Source organism: Gorilla gorilla, chromosome 7, assembly GCF_029281585.2.
Source record: "Gorilla gorilla gorilla isolate KB3781 chromosome 7, NHGRI_mGorGor1-v2.1_pri, whole genome shotgun sequence".
In the NCBI taxonomy this organism is placed as follows: Eukaryota; Metazoa; Chordata; class Mammalia; order Primates; family Hominidae; genus Gorilla; species Gorilla gorilla.
The window spans coordinates 14,078,800-14,088,577 of NC_073231.2; the positions used below are offsets into that span (position 1 = coordinate 14,078,800).

At 44.4% G+C, this 9,778-nt stretch overlaps 1 non-coding gene across 1 annotated transcript; it reads left to right on the forward strand.

Annotated features, from left to right (window-relative positions):
• Positions 1 to 797: 797 nt before the first annotated feature.
• Positions 798 to 901, forward strand: LOC115935716 (small nucleolar RNA U13). Its single transcript, XR_004071334.3, has one exon. It is a non-coding gene; the product is annotated as a small nucleolar RNA U13 (small nucleolar RNA).
• Positions 902 to 9,778: the final 8,877 nt, after the last annotated feature.

Genomic DNA, 9,778 nt, shown 5'->3' on the forward strand with positions numbered 1-9,778 from the left:
TACCACTTCTCTGTAGCTCAGAGAATCTGGCAAGAGTTTCATGTATCTTATGACTTTTTGTTTGTATCTCCACTACCTGTCAAGTCCTGTGCTATCTGCAAACCTAGGGACTGTGCCATGCAATCTCCTTCCCTACTCTTACATAAAGGACTAGGGCTTTGGGCCAGCTTTTCTCAATTTCTTGGTCCTGTGTCCATTGCAAATGAGAGTCTTATCTATGACTGCTCTCTGTTCATCAGAAAGAAGGAATTCATTTCACTTTCCAAAACCCTGAACCAGCTCTCTAAGTGCTAGGAAACCCGGACTGTTCCTACCATAGGCTGAGAAAGAAAGAGACCAGTGAGCCATGCCAGTGGTTCCCACACCTGCCTGCACCTCACACCCAGGCACATTAGAGCTGAGGAAGCCCCAGGGCATGAGTATCTTTAGAAAAACTCAGGGACTCAAATAAATGCTGGTAAACATAGACACTGGAATACTAGGCAACCATCAAAAAGACTGGGGCAGCTGTTTATTACACTGGTAAGAAAAAAGTCTCAAGATCCAATATTGTATGAATGAAGCTGGTATAAATCAGTACGCTTCCATTTGTATAGGGGATAATAATGTGTATTTGCCTTTGGTTATAGAAGCATAAAATCTCTGGAAGGATTCACAAGATCCTTGGGATGAGGGTTGCCTCTGAGGGAGTTATAGGAGGCTGGGAGACAGAGGGCAGAGAGCAACTTTTCCTACGGACCTTTTAAAATTAGTTGAATGTTAAATCATGTAAATAGATTACCTGTGTCAAAGATTAGATCCTTTTGTAGGTCATAAGTGCGATTATTGGGATGTTGTGCTCAAGTGTGAAATGTGCCTCCCTCAAACCTTGTTACAACGTTGGCACATTACCTGTCTGACATGAGGAAAAAAAAAAAAAAAGACAGGCGTGGTGGCTTTCACCTGTAATCCCAGTACTTTGGCAAGGCCAAGGCGGGAGATCACATGAGGTAAGGAGTTTGATACCAACCTGGCCAACATGATGAAAGCCTGTCTCTACTAAAAATACAAAAAGTAGCTGGGCATGGTGGTTTGCTCTGTAATCCCAGCTACTTGGGAGGCTGAGGCAGGAGAATCACTTGAACCCAGGAGGCAGAGGTTGCAGTGAGCCGATATCGTGCCACTGCACTCCAGCCTGGGCGACAGAGTGTGACTGTGTCTCAAAAAAACAAAAAGAAAAGAAAATGAATCAAATTAAATAACAAAATTAAAACAAAAGTGATTCTAATGCACAGCCACAATTGAGAACTACTGTGCAACACAGCTGTGAGCCAATAGTGAAAACTACAAGGCCAATTACAAGCTTCAGGGACTATCTACGTATCTATCTCTCTTTATTTATTTTGGAACAAGGTGCCTGTGGTCTCAGATACTGAGGAGGCTCAGGTGGGAGGATCATTTGAGCCTGGGAGTTTGAGGCTGCAGTGAGATGTAATTGCAGCACTGCACTCCAGCCTGGGCAACAGAGTGAGACCCTGTCTCAAAAAAAAAAAAAAAAAAAAAAATTTGAAAATTCCCTTTTAGGTCCACATCCACTTACCTTTAAAAAATTGAGGGATAATGGGCCAGGTACGGTGTCTCACACCTGTAATCTTAGCAGTTTGGGAGACCACAGCAGGCAGGTCACTTGAGGCCAGAAGTTTGAGACCAGCCTGGACAGATGGTGAAACCCCATCTCTACTTAAAAAAAAGTAGCTGGATGTGGTGATGCACGCCTGTAATCCCAGCTACTCGGGAGTCTGAGACAAGAGAATTGCTTGAATGTAGGAGGCAGAGGCTGCAGTGAGCTGAGGTTGCTCTATTGCACTCCAGCCTGGGCAACAGAGCAAGACTTGGAAAAAAAAGGAAAGAAAAGAAAAACTGAGGGATAATGTAAATAGAGAAAAGTGTACAAGTGCACACCTTGACAAATTTGCATATGTGTACAACTGCAAAATCACCATTCAGATCAAGATATAAACCATTTCCAGCCTGGGAAAATGGTGAAACCTTGTCTCTACTAAAAATACAAAAATCAGCTTGGCATGGTGGTGCGAGCCTGTAATCCCAACTACTCGGGAGGCTGAGGAAGGAGAATCACTTGTACCTGGGAGGCGGAGGTTGCATTACCTGAGATTGCACCACTGCCCTCTAGCCTGGGTGACAGAGCGAGACCCTGACTCAAAAAATACCAATATTAACCCCCCTTCGGAGGTAAACGCTCTTCTGTCTTCTCTGGCCTCTTCTTAGACTTCATATCAACAGAATGCAGCGTTTGCTCTTTTGTGTCTGCTTTCTCGCATACAGCCCTACGCCTGTGAGAGTGATTCATGCTGTTGCATTCAGCAGCGGGTTGTTGCTGTTTTTGCCGAGTAGTCTTCCATTGTATGAAATTTATTTATTCATTCTTCTGTTGTTGAGCGTTTGGGTTATTTGCAGTTTGGGGCTATTATGCATGAAGCTATATGAACGTTCTTACAGCTGCCTTTCGTAGGCACTCATTTCTCTTGGGTACTCTTACGTCTTCTTAACGGCGTTCTTCAGTTGTGCAATTAACTGCTCCATGTTTATCTTCCCTGAGGGTTTAGAAGTTCCATGATGGTAAGGCAGGATCTGCGCCTGTGCACTGGAGGCAAAAAGACAGATTCTCCATTGCCCTTCACCTTTATCCTGTATTCTAGCCTGGGAGGAGAGGCAGGTGCCTACAAAAATGGCAGCCATCTTTTGATAACAAGAGCAAAAGCAAAAGAAAGGCAGAGCGGGAAGCTGTGAGGACTCTAGGTCTTTGATGATGCCTTAGAGTCGTGGACACCAGCTCTGGACTGCCCACCTTCAGATTGGTCTGCAGGAAAAGGGAGAAAAAAAATAGAAATAGGTGCATGGAGTAGAGCAGAGAGGAAGGATGGAGAAGGTCCCGATGGGTATGGGTCTGAGTCCCAGTTCATTCCTGAGACCCGGCTGCACCCTGCTCCTTCTCTCTTTGCTTAAGCATTACTTGATTTCCATCACTTCACCTGAGGATCCTGCCTGAGTCAGTCCTTTGGCACTGCGTTATCACTGATGTTCATAATTTTGTTGATAACTCATGAAGAAAAGGTTAAAAATATGCCTGATCACCTCTAAGTTGAAAGAAATAAGTGAGGCATCACAGCGTGGTGGCCATCCCATGGGCTGCAGGGTTGGACAAAATTGAATTCAAATCCCCACTCGGGCACTCGCTCACCCAGCGTATAATTTTGGCCATGTTACATAAGTTCTCTGGGCTTCTATTTTTCTCGCTGGCTAAATGGTGAGAATAATACCGGCTTTTTGGGGTTTTTAAGGGCTAAATACAACAATGTATGTAAAAGCCTGGGAGATCATTAGTATTTAGTAATGATATGAATTATTTTAAAAGGTGAAGTATATATTCATATATATATATATGAAAGATTTACCTGGGAAGTGATTTTTCTATTTAATGGGCTTATCTTTATTTAGAGAGAGAGAGAAAGAATTCCCTTATTTCCTAGTGATGCCATATGGTAGACTATCAATGTACACTAGTCCCAACTTGGAGTACGGCAAACATTATTTTTAAGTATCAATAAACTGCCAGAAAAAAATTATGTGTTAGCTAAATGATATCCTCAAAGTAAGATTTCTGAAATTTATAGGCACTGTGAAAAGGGATTGGCAGGCCAGGGCTGCTCTGAGCTTCACTTGCCAGAGCTTGGGGACAAATAGGATGTCTCAGAATACCCGATGACTCTACAGACTGCACGCCTCCTGCAGTCGTTGAAGCCCCAGAGGCTTCGTGCAATCTCTGGGCTAGAAAACCACATGCCCAGGTCTGCTCTTCATCATGGACGGCCATAACTTTAAATACACGACGGTAATTTACAATCAAACACATCCAGATGGACGGCTCCCCCAAAGCCAAATCTATACCCAGGACGCAGATTTCTAGAGGAAAATGCAGCCAAGCCAGATACAAAAACATCTGAGGGAACAAAAAGTCCCCACCACTGTAAAGCGATGGTTCCCTCTGCTGCTCTGAATGGAGCACCACATGAAGGAGATGAGGAGGACAGCTGCCAGGCGTCTGGGAGGACCTACAGTCGGACACCAAGGCCCAGGAAATGGGCAAGGGGCATGCATGCGGAAGACAGAAGTGACAGTGGGGAGGGCAGACATACCCCTCTCTAGTCCTCGTTAAAGTGTGAGGGCCCAGCCTTGTACACCCCTGAGGCCCCACTGCGTGGACAGTCCTGCAGCATGGGCCACCGTTACCTGTGTTAGGCCCAGCACCTCGAGAAGATGGACCACGGAGGATGCCCACTCTCCTGGAAGCTACTGCGGCTCCAGCTTCTCCCAGCATGGCAGACCAAGATCACAACTGGTTAGGTTGCTCCAAAGTGGCCAGCCCGATGGGAACTGCCTTGTGGTAACTAGACTTGTAGGAGGCTTGTTGTTGGCCCAGATGCCTGTGGACTGGTCTTTTTTTTTTGTTTTTATTTGAGACAGTCTCACTCTGTCGCCCAGGCTGGAGTGCAGTGGTGCCATCATAGCTCACTGCAGCCATGACCTGCTGGGTCCAAGCCATCCTACTGGCTCAGCCTCCCGAGTAGCTGGGACTACAGGTATGCACCATCGTACCCAGCTAATTTTTCTTTTTTTCTTTTTTGTAGAGACAAGTTCTCGCTAAGTTGCCCAGGCTGGTCTCAGACTCCTGGGCTTAAGCAGCCTTCCCACCTCGGCCTCCCAAAGTCCTGGGCTATCAGGTGTGAGCCACTGCAGCTGGCCCGGACTGATATTTTATTAGAAGAATGCACCTTTTTGCAGGCTGCCCTTGTTTGGTAACATCCCTTTCTCCAAACCTTCTTCACTTCTGTCTTCCACCAGCCTTTATTCACCCTGTGTCCACACTTTCTGGAGCCTTCTCTTAGGGGCTAAACTACTGGATAAACTGTTAATGAATTATGATGGGGAGAGTCAAGGATAGGTTGTTTCTTTCGTAATAGCAATACCAATAGTTACCATTTATTAAGCAATTATGTACAAAGTTGGTAAGTGTTTTACATATATGACCTCATATAATTCTCAATCCTATGCAATGGAGACCAAATTATTATCATCCTGATTTTTATAGATGAAGAAATGGAAGGTGGGCACAGTAGCATGTGCCTGTAATCCCAGCTACTTGGGAGGCTGAGGCACAAGGTTCACTTGAGCCCAGGAGTTCGAGCTGTAATGAGCCATGACTGCACCTGTGAATAACCACTGCACTCCAGCCTGGGCAACACAGCAAGACCCCATCTCTAAAACAAGAAAAGAAATGGAGGCTCGGAGTGACTAAGTCACTTAACTGTCCCAGGTTGGGCTCCTCAGCAAGGAGACTCCAGGGTTAGTATGCAGTGTGTTCCTCAGGGGGTGCCCTTGAGATGATACCCTTGGAAGAGAGGGGAGCAGGAGCAGGCAGACAAAGAAGTGGAGCTCTGGTGCAACCACTGCCAGCCTCAGCCAGCACGCGGGAAGCTCTGGAGCCTGAATGGCACTTTGTGGTTTTCTCGAAGTGGGCCGGGGTGGCCAGGCCTTTATATGCCCTCTCGATCAGTCACTGGACATGGGACAGCCCTGAAGGGTGTGGCCTTGGGCAAGGTGGCTCTGCAGCTGAGGCAAACCCTGGGGGGTGCTGGCAGCTGGAGGTAGTCTGTGACCACACTCCCAGCAGTTGGGGTAACAAGTCTGTCACTGGCATGAGAATTGAACATGTCTGGAATGGTAAGAAGGTCCCACTTTGAGTGGTAGGGTGGGATGGGGAGAGAAGCCTCTCTGATCCCAGATCCTCCTAATTACCCACCTTTTCATACTGCCTCCCACAACCCTCTAAATTGAATGCTGAATGTTCGCCTCTCAAAAGGTGCTTTTCTTCTATTTGCTTGGCCTACACAGAGGTCCCCTCCTCCCAGGTAGCTGAGACTCTTGGCTACATTCATGATTCTTGCCTAAAGGAGATGGCCTGTGCCCCTCCGTGGAAGAACAGTGGCCTCAGCAGTGACAACATTCTGAGTCCTTGGCCTGGGGTAAAATCAAATCTGTGTGTCCCTCGTAACATGCTCAGTGGTGACGACCACCCCAAGACCAAGCACACATGCCCCAGAACAAAGCCAAGCATTCCAGTAGCCCCACTTCATCCTGCTAACCATGCACACTCTCCATCCACTTTTTCTCTAAAAATTAATTTTTGAGAATTTTTTTTTTGAGATGGGATCTCACTGTGTTGCCCAGGCTGGAGTGCAGTGGCATGATCATAGCTCACTGTGGCCTCAAACTCCTGAGCTCCAGTGATCCTGCTGCCTCAGCCTCCCAAGTCACTGGGACTACAGGCATGCACCACGACACCCACCTAGTTTTTAAATATTTTATAGAGATGGAGTCCCGCTATGTTGCCCAGGCTGGTCTCAAACTCCTGGTCTCAAGAGATCCTCCCACCTCAGCCTCCCAAAGTGCTGGGATTTCTGGCATAAGTCACAACACTTGGCATTTTGATGTCTTATTTATTTATTTGTTTGTTTTTTATTATTTTTTGAGATGGAGTCTCGCTTTGTTGCCTATGCTGGGTGGAGTGCAGTGGCATGATCTCGGCTCACTGCTACCTCTACCTCCTGGGTTCAAGCAAGTCTCCTGTCTCAACCTCTCGAGTTGCTGGGAATACAGTCGCATGCTACCATGCCCCGTTAATTTTTTTTTTTTTTTTTTGTATTTTTAGTAGAGATGGGGTTTCTCCATATTGGTCAGGCTGGTCTCAAACTCCTGACCTCAGGTGATTACCCGCCTTGGCCTCCCAAAGTGCTGGAATTACAGGTGTGAACCACTGCGCCTGGCCTGAGATCATATTTCATTTGCTCTTTCCTATCAGAGCTCTTAAACAAAGAATGAGCCAAACAATCCAAGAGTCACAGACCAATTTTATAAAAATGACGTTTTACCCCTGTAAAAATTTCAAACCATGTATTTTTAAAGTTGCTCACAATGATACCACCCGGAGGTAACCACAGTGAACGTTTTGAGCATTTCCTTCCTGAAGGTTTTGTGCATGTATACAGATTAAACTATGGGTTCTCTGAATAGTCACTGTGTTCCAGCCTGGGCAGCATAGTAAGACCCCATCTCTAAAAAAAATTAATATTATATAAAATAGGTGTCTTCAATTTTACATAAATGAGGATATGCCAGACATGCTTTGTATGTAAGCTGCTTTTTCCCTACCCAATGTGATAGGGGCACATGTCTGTGCCTTCAGACAGTCACGCAGGGGCATCAGAGTAGCTGGAGATCACGCTGGAGATATGGATACAGTTGAGGAGAAGGGGCAGGCTAAGGTGAAGTCTTGGAATCTTATCTTTATAAGTCTTCATAAGAGACAACATTGAAGGACTGCAAAATACAATTTAGTTTTTTAAAGGCTTATTCTGGGCCAGGCACAGTGGCTCATGCCTATAATCCCAGCACTTTTAGAGGCTGAGGCGAAAAGATCACTTGAGCTCAGGGGCTCAAGACCAGCCTGGATAATATATTGAGACTCCATCTCTACAAAAAAAATAAAAAGCTAGCTGGGCATGGTGTTGCACACTAGCTACTCAGGAGACTGAGGCAGGAGGATGGCTTGAGCCCAGGAGGCAGAGGCTGCAGTGAGCCATGATCACACCATTGCACTCCAGCCTAGGAGACAGAGCAAGACCCTGTCTCAAAAGAAAATAGAAAAGAAGCCAGGTGCCATGGCTCACACCTGTAATCCCAGCACTTTGACAGGCTGAGGTGGAAGGATCGCTTGAGCTCAGCAGTTCGAAACCAGCCTGGGCAACACAGCAAAGCTCCATGAAATTGAACAGTGAGAACACATGGACACAGGAAGGGGAATATCACACACCGGGGACTGTTGTGGGGTTGGGGGAGGGGGGAGGGATAGCATTAGGAGATATACCTAATGTTAAATGATGAGTTAATGGGTGCAGCACACCAACATGACACATGTATACACGAGTGACAAACCTGCACCTTGTGCACATATACCCTAAAACTTGAAGTATAATAAAAAAAATTTTTTTTAAAGAGAAAAGAAAAGGCTTATTTTGACTACTGGTGGTGACATGAGTGTTGCTATTATGTAGTCAAAATCTCTGTCTAAATGACATTTCTTTAAAGAAAAATTCTATAGGTTTTGGGGGAACAGGTGGTATTCGTTACACGAGTGAGTTCTTTAGTGGTGATTTGTGAGATTTTGGTGCACCCATCACCTGAGCAATATATACTACGTCCAGTTTGTAGTCTTTTATCCCTCAACCCCCTCCCACCCTTTCCCCTGGGTCCCCAAAGTCCACTGTACCATTCTCATGCCTTTGCATCCTCATAGCTTAGCTTCCACCTATGAGTGAGAACATACTGTGTTTGGTTTTCCATTCCTGAGTTACTTTACTTAGAATAATGGTCTCCAGTTCCATCCTGGTTGCTGCAAATGCCATTAATTCATTGCTTGTTATAGCTGAGTAGTTTTCCATCATATATATGTATGAATGATGTGATATATACATATTGATGGGGTATATATATATGATGTGGTGTATATATATATATATGATGTGATGTGTGTGTGTGTGTGTATATATATATATACACATATATGTATCTATATGATGTGGTATACACCACAGTTTCTCTATCCACTCATGGATTAGCATTTGGGCTGGTTCCATATTTTTGCAATTGTGAATTGTACTGCTATAAGCACGTGTGTCTGAGTATCTTTTTCGTATCACGACTTCTTTTCCTCTGGGTAGATCCAGGGATTCCTGGATCAAACGGTAGTTCTATTTTTATAACATTTCAATGTGTTCAACCTCAAACTTGAGAAAGGCAGATGTCTGCTGACTCCACTCAGTCCAACCCTACATATAGCCTTCTTTGACTCGAACGTATTGATTATCAGGAAAAAAGTCATCCATTATAAAGTGTTTCCTATCCGTATAAAATATATCCGTCTGCTTTCCAGAAATAGTAAATACTCCTGGTAGAAGACACAGAGAATTATAAAAGAAAATAAAATGTAACTCACTTGTTATTCTACCACCCAGAGATAACCTCTCATCGGGACCACACTGATGTACCTCTTGCCAGTCTTTTCCTCTAGAAATAGTTTTTCCTTGTATAAACAAGGGCAATCATATTGCACAAACTGTTTTACATTTTAATACATCTCGAAGGTCTTTCTAGATCAAATTAAATAATTTCCTATGATGACCTCATTTTCAGCAATCACCTCATATCTATTGTGTGGTACCATAATTTGTTAAAATAGTCTCTGATTGGTGTCAATGTAGGTGATTTCAAATTATTTGCTATTTTTTTCCAGTTGTCACTGACTTGAAGTTATTTGCTATTGTAAACCAAACTGTGGTGAACATCCTTGCAGGCAGATACATGTGTGCATTGCCATTTTAAGATTCCACAGTCCCTCCGTGTTCTCACTTTGAGAAATTTCATCCTACCTAATATCAAGCATTCTCAAGCGCACATGTGGCTCACGTTAAGTACAATTGTTTTTGCTGTAAAAAATTAAAATAATTTTTATAATCCGGCTTCTGAAATTCTTTACCTCTGAGGAACACATTTAATTCCGCTACAACTTCTCTGCAGATAGGCATATACCAGAATTCCTGTGAAGTGAGAAAAGTAAACCTATAGATAGCTTTCAACTATACGCGTAATGACATTTTATGAA